Here is a 23224-nt window from a genome sequence, read left to right as displayed (position 1 = left end):
ACTTGGGACTGTAGTGCTGTCAGGTTGGACCCACTGAAGTAAATCAGCATATATAAAAGTATATATTATCTTCAAGGGCTACAGCTCATAAAACTCTATTCACAACCTTTTTTCTTTGAGGATTTCCTACACAATTTAAAGGTTAATTTAATTTTTTTAGTTAACTTGTTATTTAAAAATTAAAAATTATACACGTGCTGCATATGAAGTTAGTTTCACGGGTGTTGAGCTAGTGTATTAAATAAGCAAGTGCTTCGAGAACAGAAACAAACAAAAACAATTGCATACAGTCCCTTAAGTGCATGACAAAAGCAGAAAATGCAGGACAAATAGAATCTCCGAAGAGTGGATGTAAAGCTTTGAAGTTCGTGCCTGACTCCATTCTGTTTCTTATCCTCAATAGTGGACAATGTTGCTCTTAATGTTTTTATTTGTTGTTGCAACCACTATTAGCTACACACAAATTGATTTCCAGAAGCTAATCTTCAAAAATCCATTTAAGAGAATGAGAATTTGACAAATCACACTATTCGATGCTAAAGATGTGTAACAAGATTCATAGTGCACGGAATTACCCGGCCACTTAAATTAGTGAATTTGCAAACTCTCTGCTCCTTAAATATATTTGTCTCCCATTACAGCAAATAGCTGATAGAGTTTAATTTGACTCTGCCATGCCTTGATAATTTGCTCCCTCCAAAGCCCAGTAGACTAATCATTTGTAGAGTAATTCACAGCATGACAAAAATGTATCCTATTTTAAAGACGATACAGTGGACAGGTGATTTTGTTTTAGAATTAGAACTGCAGCAGCAAAAGAAAAGGCTGCAGCCAATAAATCGTGGGGCACAGTTTCGGTGACAGTCCATTCCATTTCCCTTTAATTGAGAGGGGAACATTTACAACCTGCCCTTTTCAGCCTATTGGAGCCATACAGCATGGAAACGGGCCCTGCCACCCAACTTGCCCTTGCCGACCAAGATGCCCCATCTACACATTTACCCAAATCACTAAAAACATTGGATATTTTTTTTCAAAATTCCTGGTATCACTTTCTGTTAATAGCTTCAGGGGCAACTCAGATCTTACCACTCCCACAGTGTTTTGAAACAGAAGCCTGGACTCTGCAGACAAAAAAAAGGGTGTAGAAAGAACAATTATAATTAGCGAGACAATGTTAGAAGCAAAACAAAAATGAGGAATATAACCAGAACTTCATTTAATTTAATCAGCTTTGTTTTAAGCCTACTCAAACACATAAAACAAGAACTGCTGCACAAATGATACTATAATATAGTGTAGGAAAGAACTGCAGATGCTGGTTGAAATCGAAGGGAGACACAAAATGCTGGAATAACTCAGCGGGACAGGCAGCATCTCTGGAGAGAAAGAATGGGTGACCTTTCAGGTCGAGACCCTTCTGCAGACTGATGTCAGGGGAGTGGGTGGTACAGAGATAAAATGTAGTCGGAGACAGTAAGACTGGTAGGAGAACTGGGAAGAGGGAGGAGATGGAGAGAGGGGGAAAGCAAGGACTGCTTGAAGTTAGAGAAGTCCATGGCAACCAAGCTACCCAAGCAAAATATGAGGCGCTGTTCCTCCAGTTTGCACTGAGCCTCACTCTGACAAAGGGGGAGGCCCAGGAAAGAAAGATCAGTGTGAGAAAGGGAGGGGGAGTTAAAGTGTTGAGCAACTGGGAGATCAGGTAGGTTTAGGCAGACTGAACTGAGTTCAGTGAAACGATCGCCGAGCCTGCGCTTGGTCTTGCCGATATACACGAGTCCACACCTGGAACAGCGGGTACAGTAGGTGAGGTTGGAAGAGGTGCAAGTGAACCTCTGCCTCACCTGAAAAGACTGTCAAGGTCCTTGGACAGAGTCGAGGGGGAGGTATAGAGACAGTTATTGCATCTCCTGCAGTTGCAGGGGAAAGTACCTGGGGAGGGAGTGGTTTGGGTGGGAAGGGATAAGTTGACCAGGGAGTTGTGGAGGTAACGACCGCTGCGGAAAGCAGAAAGCGGTGGAGATGGGAAGATGTGGCTAGTACTGGCATCATGTTGGAGGTGGCGAAAATGGCGGAGGATTATGTGCTGTATGCGGCAGTTGATGGGGTGGAAGGCGAGGACAAGGGGGACTCTGTTTTTGTTATGAATGGGGGAGGGGGAGCAAGAGTGGAGTTGTGAGATATCGAAGAGATCCTAGTGAGAGCCTCATCTATATTGGAACCCCCATTCCCTAAAGAATGAGGACATCTCCGATGACCTGGGATGAAGCAGGGTGGGAAGAAGTGCAGGCTAGATAGCTATGGGAGTCAGTGGGTTTGTAACAGATGTCAATTGATAGTCTGTCTCCTGTGATGGAGACGGTGAGTTCTAAAAACGGTAGGAGATGGTCCAACTGAATTTGAGTGCAGGATGGAAATTAGTTGTGAAGTTGATGAAATCAGTGAATTCTGCATGGGTGCAGGAGGTAGCACTATACAGTCGTCAATGTAACGGAGGTAGAGTTCGGGGATAGGGCCAGTGTATGCCTGGAAGTGATTGCTCGACGTACCTACAAAGAGGTAGGCATAGCTGGGGCACATGCGAGTGTCCATAGCTACAACCTAGATTTGGAGGAAGTGGGAGGAGAAGTTGGTACGGGCAAGGACCAGCTCTCCTTGGCGGAGGAGAGTGTTAGTATCGGAAATTGGCTGGTTCTGTGGTCGAGGAAGAAACAGAGGACTTTAAGACCTTCCTGGTGGGGAATGAAGGTGTAGAGTGACTGAACATCCATGGTAAAGATGAGGTAGTAGACTATAATATAGAATGTATTAAATCATAGTCCTCATCTCCTGAGGTTGCAGGTAAGTTGGATGTTTCCCAAAAAGCAATGGTATGCATAATGTGAAAATCAGGAATAAAAACAGAAAAGCTGGAAAAACACAGGTCATGCAGAATTTGTGGAAAGAGAAACAAAAGATAGCACATCAACAGCATTGACCTTTTGTAAATTTGGCTCCGTTTCTTTCTCCACAGATGCTGCCCAATCTCAACGTTTCTTATCTATCTATATACATTACTAAATATATATAGTAAATATAAATAGATATAAACTCTCATCTTGTTTGTTCCTCCGTATGTTTGTGTGTTCCTCCCTATGTTTGTGCTGTTTGTTTTGCATCCGTTGACACCGTTTGTTTGTGCCGTTTGATAGCGCGACAATTTTAGGCCCACCTTACTCACCATTGTCCTGGGGTGTGCTGGATGAGGTTTCGTTCAAATTGGTCTTATGTTTAAGGTTATTGACATTTTTAAGTTTAAAAATTAACTTTTCTATTTCCCCTGGCCGTCCGCCGCCACAATGGGACCCACCAGAGTGACGGGAGTGGCGGCCAATGTGGGGGGGGGGGGGCTGCTGAGCCGACAAGCTGCCGCTAACTTTAATAAATGAACTGCCCCCTCCCCCCTGCCGGGAGGACCGACACCCATCCCGGCGTACCCCACGGCCGACCTTCCTCCCATGGTGCAGCACAGCGGCAGAGGGTCAAACAAGATGGCCGTCGCCGCCGATCTGTGTTGTCGACGTGACAAAGGGAGAAGGTCCGCACGTGCGCAGTTGGGGCCCGTTGATCTAATACGGATGCTTCCCGACTTGTCGTGCTTCGATTTACGATATTTCGACTTTGCGATGGTGCAAATGACAGCAACCAGCTCACTTCTGGCCACGTGATCTAATACAAATGCTCCCCGACTTACCATGATTCAACTTACGATATTTCAACATTGCGATGGTGCAAATGGCCGGGGGGGGGGGGGGGGGAGGGGAGGTGGAGTGGTTGAGGGGGGGGGGGAGGAGGATGGAGTGGGTGAGTGGAGGAGGGGGGGGAGGCAGTTGCACGGAGGGTTGCCAGTCCTGCAGGAGATATTTGGACCCAACGGGTCCACGGCCGTCTAGTTTAAATTAAAATGCAATATACTTTTAACAACGTTTGTCCTTTTAATACTCATTTACGGATAATAGATTACATCAAATGCAGGGTACTTAATTGAGGTGGCTCATCGTCGGTGTATTTTAAAACATTCCGTTTCGAAAAATGATGCAGAGAATGAAAGATTAGAGGAACAAAACACATACAGCAGAAAACAAGGACTCTTTAATCCAACACAATAGATGTCTTTACAGGTCATCTAATGTCACTAATCGCTATATTTAGTTAATTTACTTTCTTCCAATCAAACGCCTCCACATGAAACATTTCCTCGGGTGAAAAACTGGCAATTAACCTGCTTTTAGATCGTTTACTGTTTCTCAAATTGATTTGGAATTCTAGTAACGCAGCATGACCCTACTTACTGCCAATTTTATTTTTAAAATTTGTCCATTCTTTTAAAGGCTGGTTAAAATGCAACATACATTAAGGTGGGGGGAAAATTGAGGAAGTCATTCTCAAATCAAAAACACAAAATATCTGCATACAAAGGTGGTACAGATACAGATTCAAGCCATTACTGCAAATAAGATTTCAAATATGCTGCAATTGTTTCAAATGGAAAATATACAGTACATCTTCAACCACATTATGCACCTTTATTTTAAATGACTGATCTAAAAATTAATTTAATCTATTTAATATATTCTCTGGAGCCTATGAATGCTCAAAGTAAACTTTTATCCCCTGTTCAATCTAGCTATAACCTTTTGATACCAGGGAGAGCACGCAATAATTACAGTGTGCAAAAAAATGGCGCTGTACTCTCTTTATTGCATCTAAACATTTCACTTTAGCAAAAAGAAGCCAGTAGAAACAGTCGTACTATGGAGTGCATGTGCTAAAATGAGCTACTGACATTTGTAAAAACAGAAGGCAAAGCTGTGCTTTGGTAACAAGTTTTGTTCATTCTTTTAAAAAAAAAGAATCATATCAGGAATCCACATCATGTTTGCTCTTAAAATTATTATCAAATATTTGCATAAAAGCGTTTTTCTCCACTCAAAATTCAAAGCAGGGTTTTTAACATGTTACAGACAGTCTACTAGGCTGTTAACCTGCAGCGAAACAGCATTCTACAAGTCGCTAGTGGTGGGCGTTGCACAGAACACGTACCAACGAAGGGTCAAAAGTTTATGGTGATTCTATTTTCACCTTTTAACGTCCAATCAGCGCGAGAGGTTATGCTAACTGAATTTCAACTTATGCAATTAACCCCTTAGGTACCAGAGAGTGGGAATGTTGAACACAGCAAGTTCAAACTGAAATTAAAAGAAAACCTATAGGAAACATACTTAAGTTCACTTAAACGTAGGCATGCTTAAACATTACTATGAGAATTATTTTACAAAATTATTTTGCCAAGATTTGAGAGAGCTAGATTAAACAAGCATTCAAATCTTTCTTAAACAATTTTAGTCGTATAATTGTGCCAGTGGCAAAAGTCAAATATGTGCAAATTTGAATTTACAATCTTCCCAGTAAGTAAATTTGCTAACTCCACAGAAACTCAAACTGTATCAAAGCAAAATAATATGGATGCTAAAAACCATCTTTTGGCAAAACAGCATTGCAACAGACAGTTTTAGGCAAATGACTAGTTCAGAAATGGGAAAAAGGAAGACACAAACGACAGCAGATGCTGGAATCTGGAGCAAAATGCAAATGATTGTTTTTCGCTCTTGAGACAGAACAAGTTTTATGACGTAGAATTGGAGGAGAAAAGAAAAGGGAACCAAAGGGAAGGAATGTACAAAAAGAGGTAGAAAACAGAAAATATTAAATGGCAATGGCAAAAGGTATGGTGACGGAAACAAAATCATTGGATCAGAAGGTGTCAATGTAATAGCAGAATCACTTGCCAAAATTACTGACTCAAGTATTCTCTCCAGAAGACTACTGAGCCTACTCGAATAATGAGATACTAGGCCTCCTGCCCAGGTACATTGCCTACCTCCATTGACCTGGGGCAGATGCAAGGGACTGATATTGCTGATCTTCTGCACCCAGACATACGGCAGTTAGCTCTCAGCAGCTTCTTAACCCCGGCAGTACAGTCCTACGACACCATGCTCATATTACTGTGACAGAAGGCAAATCCAGAAGTGAAGTTTCTATCTGGTTTAGGCCATTTAACAGTGGTTAAAATGACAGGCATTTAAAAATATTAACATTGCAAATAAAAAAGTTTATTAAAAATAAAAACAAAACCATAACTTACCTTTTCCATTACTTGGCCAAAATTCCCTATTAAAATCAGAGATTAAACCTATTCCAAATCAGACCTGAATCAGAGGGGCAACTCCTAAGAATAATGCTTGGAAATCCAAGCAAGACTGCACCAAATATCTCTTCCCCAGCTAACCCCCCATTCACTCTTCCCCCACCCTACATTTAGCACTCTTGAGGATCAATTTCTTCACAACACCTGGTCCAATCCTCAAACTACTTTACAAAGCTTCAAGGCAAAAATCTGGAATTATGCACCTCATCAGATTCTTAATAGTCTAATTTAAGCCTCAGTTTTAATTAAGAATTGGCATATACCACAAAAGTGAACAAATCTGTCTGCCAAATGACAGATTTGGCCATGTCTAGTCTGTACGCCTTTTAACCACAACTTTGTTCTTTAATCCATGTCAAAACTAATATAAGATTTACAGTTCTAAGTAAACATTGTTAAACAAACATTAACACCAAACTAAATGGAGATTTTGAAACCAAGCAACCAAAAGCCTGTTCAAAAGAGATAATGTTTAAAGAGAGACCTTATAGGAAAAGAGAACTGCAAAGTTTAGGAAGGGTATAACAGCAGCAGAATTAGGCCAAATTGGCATCTTGAATGTGATCTGCTGCGTAATAAGATCATGGTTCTTCATATACCTCTTGACTCCCTTGTTATTTTAGTGTCTGTCAATCTCTGCCTTGAATGCATTCAATGACCTCCACATACACAGCTTGGTGATATAGAAGTCTGAAGATTAAAAGAACACCCTCTCAGCACCCATCCCTCAATGCCCCTCCCTTCAGAACCTTAATTTTAATAAGATCTGCTTTCATTCCATTATACGCCCCAACATGCTCAAAATATGTCAATCTTGTCATTCCAGGATACCACTTAGTCAAGTTCCTTTGTACATAACTCCTCGTACATAAAGTAAAACTGTACTTCAGGGGCAATCTTGGGAGTACCCAGCTGCATTACAACTTACATTCTCCTCAAAACTTGCCTACCTATCCACAGAATATAAATAGCAAAGTCCCCAACACTAATGTAAGCAACATGCCACCAGTTACCAGCTTTAATCTTTAAATAACCAAATAACCAATAGCCATGTTGGGAAACATCATGATCTTCAAAATGTGGAGGCTGAGAAGCAGGAGAAATGTGTAGGAAGGAACTGCAGATGCTGGTTCACACCAAAGATAGACACAAAATGCTGGAGTAACTCAGCGGGACAGGCCGCATCTCTGAATAGAAGGAATGGTGACGTTTTGGGTCGAGGCTCCTCAGCAGAACTTCTTCATTCTGAAGGGTCTCAATCCAAAACCTCGCACATTCCTTCCACCCAGAGATGCTGCCTGTCCCGCTGAGTTACTCCAGCATTTTGTGTCTATCTTTTGAGATGGAGGAATTTGGCTAAAGCCAATAGTAGTTGTAAATTGTGGATATGAGGAACAGCAAATGCTGGTTTACAATAAAAGACAATGTGCTGGAATAATTGAACAGGCCCAGACAGCATCTCTGGAGAGTATGGATAGGTGATTTTTCAGTTCGGGACCTTTCTTCAGGCTGGTTGACAGGGGAGGGGGGGGGGGGGGAGCTGGAAGAGAGGGCAGGACAAAGTCTGGCAGGTAATTGGTGCTTTTTCTGAATGGAAGTCTGTAATCAGAGGTGTACCCCAGGAATCAGTGTGGGGACCCTTGTTGATTGTGATATGCTAATGATATAAGTGTAGGAGGTACGATGAGTACATTTGTGGATAACACAAAAGCTGGTGGTATTGTGGATAGTGGAGGTTAAAGGCAACAGCAAGATATAGGTCAACTGTATGGTGACAGATGGAATTTAATTGCAACATGTCCGAGATGATGCATTTTGGAAAATCAAAAAGGACAAACAATAAACAGTGGGGATGTTAATAAACAGATGGACATTGGGCTTCAAGTCCATAATTCCATGAAAGTGACAATGCAGGTAGATAGCGTGATGAAGGTGGTATATGACATGCTTGCCTTCGCAGGTTGAGGCAAAGAATATAAACATTTGGACAATATGTAGCAACTTTATAAACAATTGGTTAGACCACACTTGGGGTATTGTGTAGTTTGCCACACTACTGGAATGTGTGGTTGCACTTTAGAGAACAGAAGATTCGCCCAAGATGTTATCTGGATTAGAGGATTTTCATTTTGGCAAGTGCACAAATACGCTGGGCTTGTTTTTACTGGAGTGATGGGTGTTCCGGGTGAGGTGATAACGATATAAACAAAAGAGTCACAGACAGGGTAGAGTTAACATTTTGTTCCATTGTAGGCAGATCGAAAACAAGCGTACACAAATGTGAGGAAGGAACATTAAAGAGGATTAGAAGGAAACTTTTTTTTTTGAAACATAAGGATCAGTCAATATCAGGAAGTGCTGCAGAGGTGGTTGTGGAATCAGATTCAATTACTTGGATGGGCACAAAGGTTTGCATGGGTGTGGTGGGCCAAAAGGGACTGCTTCTGTGCTGTAAAACTATGAACAAACTAGCTCTCTTTTCTGTTGACCCATTAGATAGTTTCATAATTATAAAAAAAAGGTTTTGATAGAGTAGAGACAGAGAAAATATTTCTACTTAAATCGCAGAGAATAAAATGACCATTCTCAATGTAATATAGTAACCCAGAAATCAAATAAAGGATTTTCTTTTTGGTGATTTTTGCTAATGCTGTTCCTTATTGAAAAAGAGCAACAGAAATAAGCCAGGAAACTGCACGCCATTAATCGTTGGAAAATTATTAGAAAACAATCCTACGGGACAGGATTTATGTTGACTTGGAAGGACAGAGACTAATTAAGAGTCAACAGGGGAAATCCTGTCTCACAAATCTGATTGAGATTTTGGTGAGATAAGTAAGAAAATTGACAAAAGCAGGCCAGTCGATGCGATTTATGTGCACTTTATCAAGGTAGACTGATTAGCAAGTTTGTTGACAATACAAAAAATGGTTGAGTAGTGGACAAAAATTGGTTGACCAGGTTGTTTTTGATATAATACAGGAGATAGAAGAGTTGGAAAGCTGGGTATAACTGTGGCAGACAGAATTTTAACCAGAACGCACAAGACTATGCATTTTGGGCCGTCAAATACTAACAGGATATTAAATGGAAGGCACCTCAGAATGCTGGGTGCAAGTACATTGATATACTAAAACTCTAGTTTGTTTGTTTGTTCTTGAACTACAGCCAAAACGGTACACAATAGCGCGGTAATTTTAGGCCCACCTTTACTCACCATCTAATGGTGCTAATGGAAGTTTCATTGAAATCGGTGTTATATTTTTAAAGTTATTCACATATTAAAGTTTAAATCTATTTCTGAGCGAGGGAGGGGAGGGAGGGAGATTGAGGGGGAGGGAGGGAGGTTGAGGGGGAGGGAGTGAGTGAGTGAGTGAGTGAGTGAGTGAGTGAGTGAGTGAGTGAGTGAGTGAGTGAGTGAGTGAGTGAGTGAGTGAGTGAGTGAGTGAGTGAGTGAGTGAGTGAGTGAGTGAGTGAGTGAGTGGATGGGAGGATGGGAGGATGGACTAGATGAACTGATTGATGTACCTGTGATGCACATTCTATGTAAATCTATGTTAACTCTGCAAAATAATGATGATTTTATCCCAATTGCGTAATTACAATGCCACTTTCCAGTTAACAAGCAGCAGCTTTGATGAATTCAGAAACAGAATAACTTGAACTACTAAAACTACAACAATTGTTAAGTATGAATCCACCTCACAATGGTTAAAAGTTAAAAGCTAATGTTTAGTCACAAGTATTTTGTGACGTTTAGTCACAAGTGCATGATAAAATGAGAAACCCTGTATGAACCAACACCTCATAAACCAATGTATAACCTGGATATGTGATGACTATTATTCCTATTGTAAGAGACATTCACCTCTCAAACTTTTCTTCAATACCTTTGTCTAAGAACAAGATCACCCATACATGAATAGGACTGAAAAAATTACACTCTTCAGAAATGCAACACTTTAATGCAAACCTGAAATAAAAAAACATGTCAGCTCTTTTCAACAACTTATTCCACTTCAAATAGAAACACATATAATAAAGCAACAAAATCTTTAAGTTCCTTACAAATCATCATATCTTTGCCCTTGCAACTTTATATGGCCATCACATGGCTTATTTATATTCTAATTTTCCTAAGCCAAAATACCTGCTTGTAACATTACATGATTAGCACTCTAGTATTCCGAGTTGGCCCAGTTGCATTCAGTATCCAGATTAAAAATCCAATTCAAATCAGTACCGCAACACCAAATGCAAGCGAAAAGCAAAATGCTGACAAAACTCAGCCTCAGCAGGTCAGAGAGCATTCATGGAGAGAGAAATGGGATTAATATTTCTGGTTAAAGACCCTTGATTGGTACTGAACTAGCAGAGTTGACATTCACACTCAAATGCTGCATGTTAATAAAGAGAGTCATTTAACCCCCATCCAATCATTACTCCTCCAACCGTATGGAGAGATCATCCATGATAATTTGTCACCTCAACATCACTCTTCCCCAATCCATGCGAGCGTTTGTGTGGGACAGACATTTATTGTTCTATAAATTAAAGAGAATTGGAAATAATGCAACTTTTCTTCAATTTCAACACAAACCAGTTATGTACCATTCAACTTCATTTAAAAGTTCTGGTTTTCATGACTGCAACATAGCTTTGAGTTTAAAGTAAAATATAACTGGTGAACAGAACTTGTTAACTGATGAACATTGATCGATTTTAAATCTGTAACATAATTCGATGATAAGTTAGTAAGTGTGTAGTTCACAAACACAGACCACACACAAATATTGGTCAAAATCAGTGAGAGTGGTATAACAATTTCAAGTAAATACAAGTTCCCTTCAGAAAGGTTATCGGATTAAAATTGAAAGAACAGAATTCATCATAAATCATTAACCTAAATGCTGCTGGAGTAATCAACAAGTACAAAGGTTTTTAAGTTCAAACTTAAGTGAATTGGTTTTGAATAGCTCACTTCAACCTTCACTTCTTGAATTTATTTTCAGTAATTTCTTATTTAATGTGCACTTTACATTTCAAATCCCTACAGCATGAACGATAACTTATTGACGACTGTCACCTGCTCAAATATAGTACCCTCTGAACCAAATTGCATAAAATAGCCCAATTTAGATGAAATCAAGGGCCTCGCTCAATGGGTTTGATATAAACTTGATAAGTGTCATGTATCAGGGAGTGAATACACAAAGCAAGCTAATTTGCATTTCATCGGTACAACCTCTTTTCGCACAATTATTTAAACACAGCTAACATCCCTACATCAGCAGGTCACTTAACTGGACGGAAAAGAAATTTACAAATGTTGCATACAAGATTTTTGACTTTGAAATGGTCTACAGTTTTTGTAGATCTGTTTAAATGTCCCACGAACCTGGCAGGTCTTTTTTTGCACGGACATTTTTTTAACATATGATGTTGGAGTTTCCTCAGGTTGTGGAAGGGTGTACTTTTCCACTGGAGGCGATGACAGACTTATCACTGATGACTAACCTCACTGACAATGTATGCAAAGTGAATGGTGTTGATCAGGGTCTTTTTCTGGATCTTGTCAGGAACATTTTGTTGTCACAATCTTCCAAATGTGCAATGCTCCTCCTGCGTTACTTTTTGACGGAAGAATTAATGGTTTGGAGCTTAGCACCAAGTATGGACATGTGCAAAACTGATCTACACACTGTCACTCAATGAGAGGAATAGAGAATAGAGATGTGGTTTGAGCTATCCCGGTAGCTTGTAGAACTGAGCAAGATTGAGAAATGGGGTTCATGTGGTGACAGAGCATTGCTTGCGCCCAGTCTACAGTATTATTGGATCAGTGGTGTATCTCGCATGAAACAGCTGGCAAAAGTATTCACAGACATTTTTAATCTCTCACTACTCATTTCTGAGATTCCCACCTGCTTTGACTATCCCATGGATTAGTCAGCAGCAGCCAAACTCTCAAAATTGCATACAAACAACTTGCCAGACTCCTACATCACAATCCTCAAAAGCTTCCTATCCTACAAAGACAACACACCAGCAGGGAGTACAATATTATACACATTGGACCAAACCGCTCAGGATGTCCTCAACATCTACAAAATATCTCATGAAATCACATGACATCAGCCCAAGCATGAGCCCGATAATCTTCATATTTCCACCTACCACTCCCTCAAGTTTGACAATGTTAATGTTCCGAAAGGAAAACAGGGAACATATCAGCTTCAATTACCTTTTAGTTTAGTTACAGTGTGGAAATAGGCCCTCCAGCCCACCGAGTGCATGCCAACCAGCGATCCCTGCACATTAACACTATCTTACACAAACACTACGGACAATGTACAATTTTACCAATTAACCTGTGCTGGATTATTGTGGAGGATGTTTTGTCACTTATCCTTCATGATGCAGATGATTTGTCAGAATCCAGTTGGAAAGAGAGGTGCCGAATCCTAGGTCCTGGAGTTTGGAGATGAGTTTAGTTGAAATTATGACATTGAAGGTGGAGCTAAAGTAAATAGAAGTATAGCTGGTCTGCAGAGGTTCTGAGGGCACAGCCAGGGACTCCTTCGGGACCAGTCGTTTTCTATAGGTTCACTCTCTGGAAGGCTGATCTGACGTACTACAATGATCATGCGCTCAGAGGCTGTCAAAGCAGTTGAAGCCATTCCACTGGCGTTATGTTCAAAACTAGAATTGCACTCATCAGGGAGGGATACCTTGTTGCCCATGATTCCGCCCAACTTTGCTTTGTAGCCCCTTGTAGCATGCAAGTCTTGCATGCTACAAAAATCGCCGAGTATCTGAGCGACTGGTCTGACATTCTAGCCTGGTCTGGAACTGTCTCTCAACGTCCCCAATTGCTTTGCGAAGGTTGTACCTATTTTTCCACAAAATGCTGGAGTAACTCAGCAGGTCAGGCAGCATCTCGGGAGAGAAGGAATGGGTGACGTTTCGGGTCGAGACCCTTCTTCAGACTGATGTCGGGGGTGGGACAAAGGAAGGATATAGGTGGAGACAGGAAGATAGAGGGAGATCTGGGAAGGAGGAGGGGAAGGGAGGGACAGAGGAGCTATCTGAAGTTGGAGAAGTCGACGTTCATACCACCGGGCCGCAAACTGCCCAGGCGAAATATGAGGTGCTACTCCTTGCAAACTGCCCAGGCAGGTTGGGATCACCCAACTCGAACATGTCAGACTAGGTCTTCTCCAGTGAGTGAATCTCCATGGTTTCCAGTTAGGGATCATTCTAATTTCTCCTGCACGCAGTCCTTTGCACGCTTACTGATGGAAGTCTGTGACGATAGTGGTGTATTCATTTCAGGCCAGGCGTCCAACATCCAGTTGCCAACTCCACTAAGCCTTTCCACTGTCTATGTGGCATCTTCTACAGGAAAGAACGTAGACCAGACAGCACAGCACGGGAACAGGCCCTTTGCCATGCCAAGTACCCATGCCGTACACAATGCACTAAATTAGTACATAAACTAATCTCGGGTGCCTGCAAATGAACCATATCCCTCCTCTTTCTATATATCCATGTGCCTATCTAAAACGCTCTTAAATGCCATTTTTGTATCTACCTCCACCACCATCCCTGGCAGCACGTTCCAGGCGCCTACCATTCTGTGTAAAAAAACTTGTCTTGTACATCTCTTTTAAACTTTAAACTTTGTGACTTTAAAGCTCTGCTCTCCAGTCTGACATTTCTACAGTGGAAAAAAAGGTTCCTATTATCAACTCTGAATATGCCTATCATAGTTTCATATACTTTTATCAGGTATCCCCTCAAACGCCAGCACCTCAGAAAATAATCATCATCTGTTCAATTTCTCCATGTAGCTAAAACCCACAAATCCAGGGAGCATTCTTATAAGTCTCTGCATTCTCTCAAAAGCCTCCACATCCTTCCAACCAGGGCAACCAAAATTGCATGCAATACTTCAAACGCGGCCCAACCAATGTCTTACAGTGCTGGCTTACATTCAACACCCTGACCCATGAAGGGAAGCATACCATGTGCCTTCTTTACCACTATTGACGCGTGTTGCCACTTTCATGCAGTTACGGAGTTGGACCTCAAAATCCCTCTGTATATTAAAACTGTAAAGGCTCTTGCCATTTAGTAGATACTCTGCCCAAAGTGCAACACCTCACATTTGCTGGATTAAACTCCATCAGCCATTTTCCCACCCATTTCTGTAGCTGATTTATATCCCGTTCTATACCTTGACAGCCTTCCTCACTGTCTGCAACTCCAGCAATCATGGTGTGATCTGCAACTTACTAACCAACCGATCTACACTTATGTCCAAATCATTTATAGTTCAACAACATCCATAAAGAAGCCTTGTTGCCTGGCAACCCATGACTGCAGATATACCATCCACCAAATGCACTACAGTTAATGGTCTATGTTACTCTGTTAGTACCTTCCAAATTGTATTACCTTGAGGATAGGCAAGCCCAATGGAACACACATGATCTCAAAAAGGTTTTATATAAACATGACTATCATATAAAGTATTATCATTGCCACGTGGTTTTTATATTCAAAACCTTTAAAACTTTAGCTGATGGATAAACATCAATCCCCATCAATTTGCCTGAAGGTTTAAAAAAATAGAAACTCTAGCATTGCAGATACTTAACAGTTTGTTAAAGCAGAATAAATTGGTAAATTTGGATTCACATTACACTCAACCCAAGCTGTTCTAAAGAAGCTTTAAAAAAATCATTAGAATTCTAAACAATTATTGGGTGCACAAATATACTGATTTGATTAAACCAAAATGTTTAACTTTTCCACCGCAGAAAAGTAAATATGGTTTCAATTTATAATCTGCAGCAAATTATCTTCATCAGAGTCTCTGGTGATTTAATACAGCTGTAAGGTAGACCATCAGAGAAATTTCATATGGCATGAATCACCAAAATCCTGCCAGCAATTTGCATGCATTCAACCAGCATTCTCAAGTACACTTAAACCTTGGAACTTTCATTGCACCTATCAGCATAAACACTTATCTTTCAAAATGAAGAGAAATTCTGTAAAAGTTATAATTAAACAGTTTACAAAAATGATACCAAGAACATTTTGTTCTCAAGAGTATTCCCTTGGTAACACTGAAACAGTAAAAACTGTAGCACTGGCACGTTCTGTTAGCTCAACAAAAACCACTGCTGCAGCTCCCAAACCTTTAACTCTTTTGCTGACACAATGTAGTAAACTGCATTTCAGTCAGATGACCCTCAGATAGCATCAAACAATATTTGGATCAGGATAGCTGCCTCCATTTTTGAGTTAATTATTATAATGCATTATCCACGTAGAATTCTGGGAATGAAAAACACGAAACAGGCACTTCAAGGGACTTTGAACTAAAATAGAACACTGCAAACAAAAGTAGGACTTCAAAAGTCAGACGGCAAAGCACTCGTGACTCAGTGCCGTATGGAGTGGGGTATAATTAATGCAACAAACTGATGAAGGGGAGGAAATGCTTTAAAATTAAATGGGTGAGATTGCAGAAAGTTGAGTAAACGTGATAAAATGATCCTGCATCTTTGCTCCAAACCTCCAGCACCACATTCCTTACTCCCTATGCTCCTCTCCGCCATACTAAGGATAAATCTTCAGTTGATTAGTTGGAGGTCTTTTTCATTTTCCATTTTGTCCTTGATGTTTCTGCATTTCAACTGTTTTCCCCACACCCCCAACGATTGGCTTAAACAACATTAATCATGAACATCAACCTCAATTGCATTAACTTCTTGTATGATGGAGGCAGCTGGGGGTCAAACATAGACTGGGGTCAAACATTCCTAAGTATCCATTTCCCTCATCCAAGAAAGTTTTTTTTGCTACAATAAATATTTGCAAGTTTTTTTAAACAAGGTGGCAACAAATTTCTAATAGACTTTCTAGAAACAAGTTTGGTACAAGATCCTTTGTAAATTGAGACGTTTAAGTTTAGTTTAAAAATATAACATGGAAACAGGCCCTATGGCCCACCGAGTCCACACCCAGCATAGATCGCCCGTTTACACTAGTTCTATGTTGTCCCACTTTCACATCCACCTCCTACACACTTGGGGCAATTTTACAGAGGCCAATTAAACTACAAACCTGAATGGACATACTTCATACGCAGATTAGCATTATCACTGGAACACCCAACAATGGCATTGTTACCACACTACACCAAAAGCTTCAAGTCTCCAACAGCCACCTGACCAGGTTCTCACCTGGTTCTAATCAACACCACCAGAATCAGTGTTTATGGCAATAACATCCTCCCACAATGTCACTCGTTCACACAGATCAATGAGCATTTATGCTCCAAAAGAATATCAATCCACTCAACTAAGCCCATCAGCATATCCTGTGTTGCCACGTTAATCCAGTTTGCCCTTAAAAGCAACCTTTTAAAGTACTATGGGCTCTACACCTCCATCGCCAACCAGGAAAATCTTAAAGCCCTCAGTTTCTTCCTTGACCGCAGATATGTCTCCTTTTAAATGACACTATTTCACTCAACTGTGGTAAGTTTTCTTGCATTCAATAGTGATTAGCATTTAGCCTCCAGATGGCATCTAGATAGTGAAAATATCAAACCCATTTTCTAGTTTCTAAATGAATCTTAATTTCCGTCAAGTCACCTTTCAGGTTTTGCTTTTCTAAGGACATCAACTCTTGTTCTGCATTCCAATCATGTAAATTATCAGTTCAGAAATTATTCTACGAAATTTGAGCCTTCCCAGTATCCAAATCTTGTCAAACAAGGAAACCAGATATACAGGAAGACAGTATGTTACAATTAGTAGCACAAATGTACAATAATTAATGGACATTGTCATGGGGTGGGGCTGTCAAATAGAAAACATCGGTTAGGTGGAGGCGTAGTCAAAGAGGATATTTTGCTAGTTTTGACGAGGATAGTAGTAAGAAAATTAAGGGATTTATACACAAAATTTCAGAAATTTAAAGTATAGCAGCTAACCAAACAACAAATTGTAGGAGGAAATGGAAAAATAAAATGTACTGTAAACCTGCAAGGCCATAAATATATTTGAAAACAAAATACTAACTTCATACTGAAGCACAGAGACACTGGACACAAGTTGGATATGGACAAGTGAAGTTTTGTGGAGGGTTTAAACAGGGAAGTTGGCAGAACACTGAAGTTTTTGGAGGCAAGTATTCTGGTAAAGAAAAAAAAATTGCGGTGACACAAATGCTGTTAGTTATCATGAGGAAAAAAAGACAGATGTGAAGTCTCACACTTCAGTCACTCTGAGAAAGTTAATATTCTCCAAGTGAACAACTGGAAATTCTGATCGAAATCAAACACCAATGCGGCAATATAGAGTCAGAGACATGGTTGGTCCTTCTATCAGGGCCAGCAACTTGGTAATGTGGCAATAAAATTGGGTTAAAGAAAATCGCAGTAAGTACTGTACAACCAATCTCATTCGCACATTAACAAATACCATTTGTAAGGCACATGTTCCTCTTTAGTTCCTCTAATGCAATATAACACCATATTCAAACTGTACTCCACTTCCAAAAAATTGCTTTAACTTCAATGGATTTGAATTGTAGAAAACAAAATATCACGTCTGCTGCTCAAGATGGTCTTCATGGGCAAACATGGGGTAAGGTAGTGCAGTTAGATGGTCACACTCCCACCTGCACCCTCCGCTCTGCTGCTGCCAATCTCCTATCCCCCCCACATCCGGACCAAACTCAGATCCTGGGGGAACAGGGCTTTCTCCATCGCTGCTCCCACCCTATGGAACTCACTACCCCCAAAACGTTAGAGACTCCTCCACACTCACCACATTCAAAACATCGCTGAAGTCTCACCTGTTCAGTACTGCCTTCAACCACTGAAGGTCACCTCACCTTCTGTCTCCTTTCTCTGTTCGTTTATTTATTTACTTATTTATCTATTTATTCATTTCCCTATGTTCTCTAAATCTCTGTAAAGCGTCTTTGAGTATATGAAAAGCGCTATATAAATAAAATACATTATTATTATTATTATTAAAAGCAGATGATGATTCTATGAATGCATAATTTAAAATTAAGGTGAAGGTAACTGTAAAGTAGAAGGATGAATTTAACACAAGTTGGAAAAGGCAATTATGTTGCTAAAATATTAGAATAGGAATGCAGTGAAATTGTATGAATAACAATTCAGATGATCTTGAAAGCCTCAATTCTATGAGATGGAACAAGAATCATCTGTGCGAAGGGCAAGTTCAGTTATGTTTATTAACGCTATGGTCTCCATTTTATTACGCCATTATCATCATACCTATAACACACACTTTATTTTAAAACTCTCCCTTCATTCATCTTTAATAATATCAATGTTCAAGATGTGATATCATAAGGCAATGAACATCTGCACCATGGTCTACAAGGCTTGTAACTGTGCTACCAAGAGGGTGGTGCATCTTTGGAAATTATCCACAAGGGCCGTGGAGGCTCAGTTACCAGTGCACCAGGACAGAAATCAAATGATTTTTGTACTTTAAGGGAATCAAGGAATATTGGGGGCGTTCAAGAAAGTGCAGCTGAACCTAAAACAATCAACTATGACATAACTGATTGGTGAAACAGGTACAAATGACCATCTCCTGGTTTCAGTTTTCAGAGATACAGCATGGAAACAGTCCTGTGACCCACGCCAACCTTCGACCACCCATTGACACTAGTTCTGGTATCCCATTCTGGTCTCCTGTAGGTTCCTCCGATGGTGAAGAATTCACTACCCGTGACTGACCAGGCAATGGCGAGCACATTCTGCAGCCTCCATTCCAGGGGAGTCGTCAACAAACCAAACCATGATGCAACCCATCAGTATGCCCTCTAATGTATCTAATAGAGGTGCAATAAATTCAACAAATCTTCTCAATCCTCAAAGGAAGTAGAGGCATTATTAGCTTTCTTTCTGACTGCATCGATGCACTGGCCCAGACAAATCTTCAGAGATAAGCATGCCCTGCATCTTGAAGCTATTACTCTCTCCTTTGCTATCCCATTGAAGAAGGTAGGTTCATTGCTTCTCTTCCTGAAGTCAACTATTGTTTTTGCTAACATTGAGCAAGATTGCTGTTCGGGAACCAGATTATCAATCTCACTCCTGTACTCAGAATCATCATTATCCAATATTCATCTAGCAAGCATGGTATGTATGATATGCAAATTTAAAATGGCACTGTAGTTGTGTCTGACTACACAGTCATGGGTATAAAGAGATTAAAGCAGGGGCTGAGCACATAACCTTGAGATGCTCGAGGATTGATGGTTATCAAGGAGATAGCATTACCAATTTATACAGATTGTGGTCTTCCAACAAGGAAATTAAGGATTCAATGGCATAGGGATGAGCAGAGATCCAGGTCCAAGAGTTTGATGATAAGCTGAGAGGGGTGATGGTGTTGAACACCCAAGCTAGAATCAATAACCAACTGTCTGATGCAAGTGCCAATATTGTCCAAGTGGTCCAGTGCAGAGTGGAGAGGCAGCAAGATCACATCTCCTTTTGATCTGTTGTGGCAGTAGATGAATTGTAGGTCCTTACTAACACAGGAGCTGATGTGTGCCATAACCAACTTCCCAAAGCACTTCACCACTTCATTGAGGCATCGCACCTTGCTCTTCTTTGACACCGGTATTATTGATGCCTTTTTGAAGCAGGTGGGGACCTTGAACTTTAGTAGTGAGAGGTTGAAGATGTCTGCGAAAACTCTAGCCATTTGGTCCAAGCAAGTTTTAAGGATATTCTGACATCGGCCTTGGTGACTGGGATGACCTTGTCATCAGGGGCTGTGCCCCCTCCCCACTTCCCAAAAAGGTACAGCCAATGTTCTCCTTTTCAAAGTGAGCATAAATGCATTGAGCTCATCTAAAAGCTGTCACTTGGGTTTGCTTTAAAGGAAGAATTGGCAAACAAGCTCTGTAACAACTGGCAAAGTCTGACTGATCCACCAGTTCAGGCCAAAAGTCTGTTTTCTCGATAGCCTTAGAGGTTGTCCCTAGTCCTCTTAGATATCTTTGCATTAGACTTGACCTAGTCCACAGTAGATTGGGAATCTCGTGGCTCATCCAAGGCTTTCGGTTAGGGAACACACTCCTCCGCACATTTCTTTATGAAGATGTAATAATGTGGTGCATTCCTTCAGGTCAGTTGCCAAATCCTTGAACATCACCCAGTCTACCAATGCCAAGCAGTCAAAGATTTGCTCCTCTGGCTCCCCAAACTAGGTCGGGACAATCCTCACCACTGGAATTGTGCTCTTCAGTCACTGCCTATACACAGAAAGGTGGATCATAGCCAGCTGATCAGTTTTTCCAAAATATGGGCATATATAACGATCTTTGATGGTGGTGGAGTAGTCATCGAGATTATATGATCCTCTGGTACTGCAGGAAACATAGAAGTGGTAGTTTGGAAATCACCTCTCTAAACTAGTTGAAGTACCCGACTACAATGGGGAACGTGTCAGGGTAAGCCTTCTGGTGTTTCTTGACCATGGAGTTTCTCTCCTCAAGTGCTAGTTGAACATTTGTCTGGGGCGGGATGTAGATTGCAGTCGTAATGACGGAGGCGAATTCCTTGGAACCATCATCTCCAGGGACCTTAAATGGGGGGCCACCATCGACTCCAGTCAAAAAGGCCCAACAGAGGATGTACTTCCTGCGGCAACTGAAGAAACACAATCTGCCACAGGCAATGATGGTCCAATTCTATACTGCTATCATTGAGTCTGTCCTCACCTTCGCCATTATGGTCTGGTTTGGCTCAGTCACCAAGCACGACATTCAGAGGCTGCAACGGATCGTTTGCACAGCTGAGAAGGTTGGCTGCAAACTTCCCCCCCATTGACGAACTATACACTGCAAGGCCCAGGAGGCGAGTGGGCAAGATTATCTCTGACCCCTCTCACCCTGGCCACAAACTCTTCGAAGCACTTCCCTCTGGAAGGCGACTCCGGACTGTCAAAGCAACCACAGCCAGACATAAAAATAGCTTTTTTTCCACGAGTGCTAGTTCTACTCAATAACCAAAGTCTGTAGTCTATTTTTTGCTCTGGTTTATTTTCATCCACATGTTTAGACCGTAATGTTGTATCCTTATTGTTTTGATGCGGTTATGCTTTATTCTTAATTGTTAACTGTATGTTTGTGTTGTCATTTGCGAGCGGAGCACCAAGGCACATCCCTTGTATATGCATACTTGGCCAATAAACTTATTCATTTATTCATTCATTCATTCAGCATTCCTTCAAGTCCTTTTGTTAAAATAGCATTGCCCTGTAGACTAGATGGGGCAAAAGATACCCGACGACTCGGTAGTTTGCGCAGAGCTATGTTCCTGTTTCATTTTAAGCAGCCATGGTCCCTAGATTTATAGGAATCAGTGAACAATCCCTGCCATCCAAAGTGGCCTTCAGGAAATACTCATTTTTCTTTCCATCCATCTGATAGTTTCCTCCCACCATGAAGTTCAGAATGGAGTCCGTTACTGCAATTTGGTATCTGGCATACGGATGAGGGACTACCCAACGTTCAAGGGCTTCAGTGTTGGTGCTATGAAAAACTGAGATTAGTTGGTTTGTTATCTCAATGGATTTGAGGGTTTTTGGCAAAATTGGTATCGGCAATACCCTTCCAGTTTCAGGACACATTTGAGTGCAAAATCGCTATCCCCTATTGCCCAAGGGTGTTGTGCTGGGTTGTCGGTGTTGATTTTCATATTTCCTTGCTAAACTGACACTGGAAGGCCATGCTGAATTTCATCAATGATGTCTGCCTTTGCTGTGAGATGGTCTCCAAGAGATGGGAAGTAGTCCATGTTTTCCCAGAGTCCCCCCATGAAACTTTGTTGTCAGAGGTTGGTTTTGTACTAAAGGGGCAGGTGACTGAAGAACCTGTGTCTTGCAAATATTCAGTGTAAAGTCTATCCTTTTGTAAGCTTTAGTGAACAAGTTGTTAAATCAAAGGGTCAGTCTTAGAACATGCACAAACACAGTTCTGCATCAGTGAAAATCTTGTTGGTGCCTGGGTGTTTACCTCAATAATAAATTGGACTGGACCGAAAACACCGATTCGCCATACAAAAAGGGCCAGAGCAGACTTTATCTGCTAAGGAGACTCAGGTCCTATGGAGTGCTGGGGGCACTCCTAAGATCCTTCTACAACATTGGTGGTTGCATCAGCCATTTTCTATGGAGTGGTCTGCTGCAGCAGCATCTCAGCGGCAGAAGGGAAGAGACTTGACAAGCTGGTCAGGAAGACCAGCTCTGTCCTGGGTTGGCCCCTCGACTCAGTGCAGGCGGTGGGAGAGAGGAGAATGATGGCAAAGTTGACATTGCTGCTGGACAACGACTCCCACCACATGCAGGACACTGTCACTGCACTGAGTAGCTCCTTCAGTGACAAACTCCTTCACCCCAAATGCGTGAGAGATATAGGTCCTTCCTTCCCGCTGCTGTGAGACTGCACAACCAGCACTGCTCCCAGCAGACGAGTCAACAGTAACAGTTAAGGAATACAATTTATCCTTGTCTTTACTTTTATTTATAATGAATGATTTCTTGCTATCCACTTTGCTGCTGTAACACTGTAAATTTCCCCGGGACGAATAAAGGAATATATTATTATTATTATTATTGTGTGGAATTGTGATAAGAAAGATTGAAAGAGTTTTGGGGCAATGACACAGCCTTGCTCGAGATTGCTCCACAATCGTTAACCAATAGTTAGGATTGTGGCTTGCATGTCATCATGAAGCCATCACAGAAGGTGTGGAAATTCCAATCAAAGAAGATGCTTTATAGTCCCGCCCAGTTAACAAGACTCAAAATCATTGGTGACTTCAAAGACAAACTTTACTTTAGTTTAGTACAGCATGGAAACAGGCCTGTCAGCCCACCAAGTCCACAC

At 41.1% G+C, this 23224-nt stretch overlaps 1 protein-coding gene across 4 annotated transcripts in view; it reads right to left on the bottom strand.

The window, feature by feature from the left end:
* Positions 1 to 23224, bottom strand: part of LOC144604390 (nuclear receptor coactivator 3-like) — a 179809-nt gene that overhangs the window by 124034 nt on the left and 32551 nt on the right. The gene's annotated exons all lie outside the window — the stretch shown is intronic.

The sequence above is a fragment of the Rhinoraja longicauda genome, chromosome 22, assembly GCF_053455715.1.
Source record: "Rhinoraja longicauda isolate Sanriku21f chromosome 22, sRhiLon1.1, whole genome shotgun sequence".
NCBI lineage: Eukaryota > Metazoa > Chordata > Chondrichthyes > Rajiformes > Arhynchobatidae > Rhinoraja > Rhinoraja longicauda.
The sequence above is the reverse complement of the archived record's forward strand: the minus strand, read 5'-3'. Positions and strand labels throughout refer to the sequence as shown.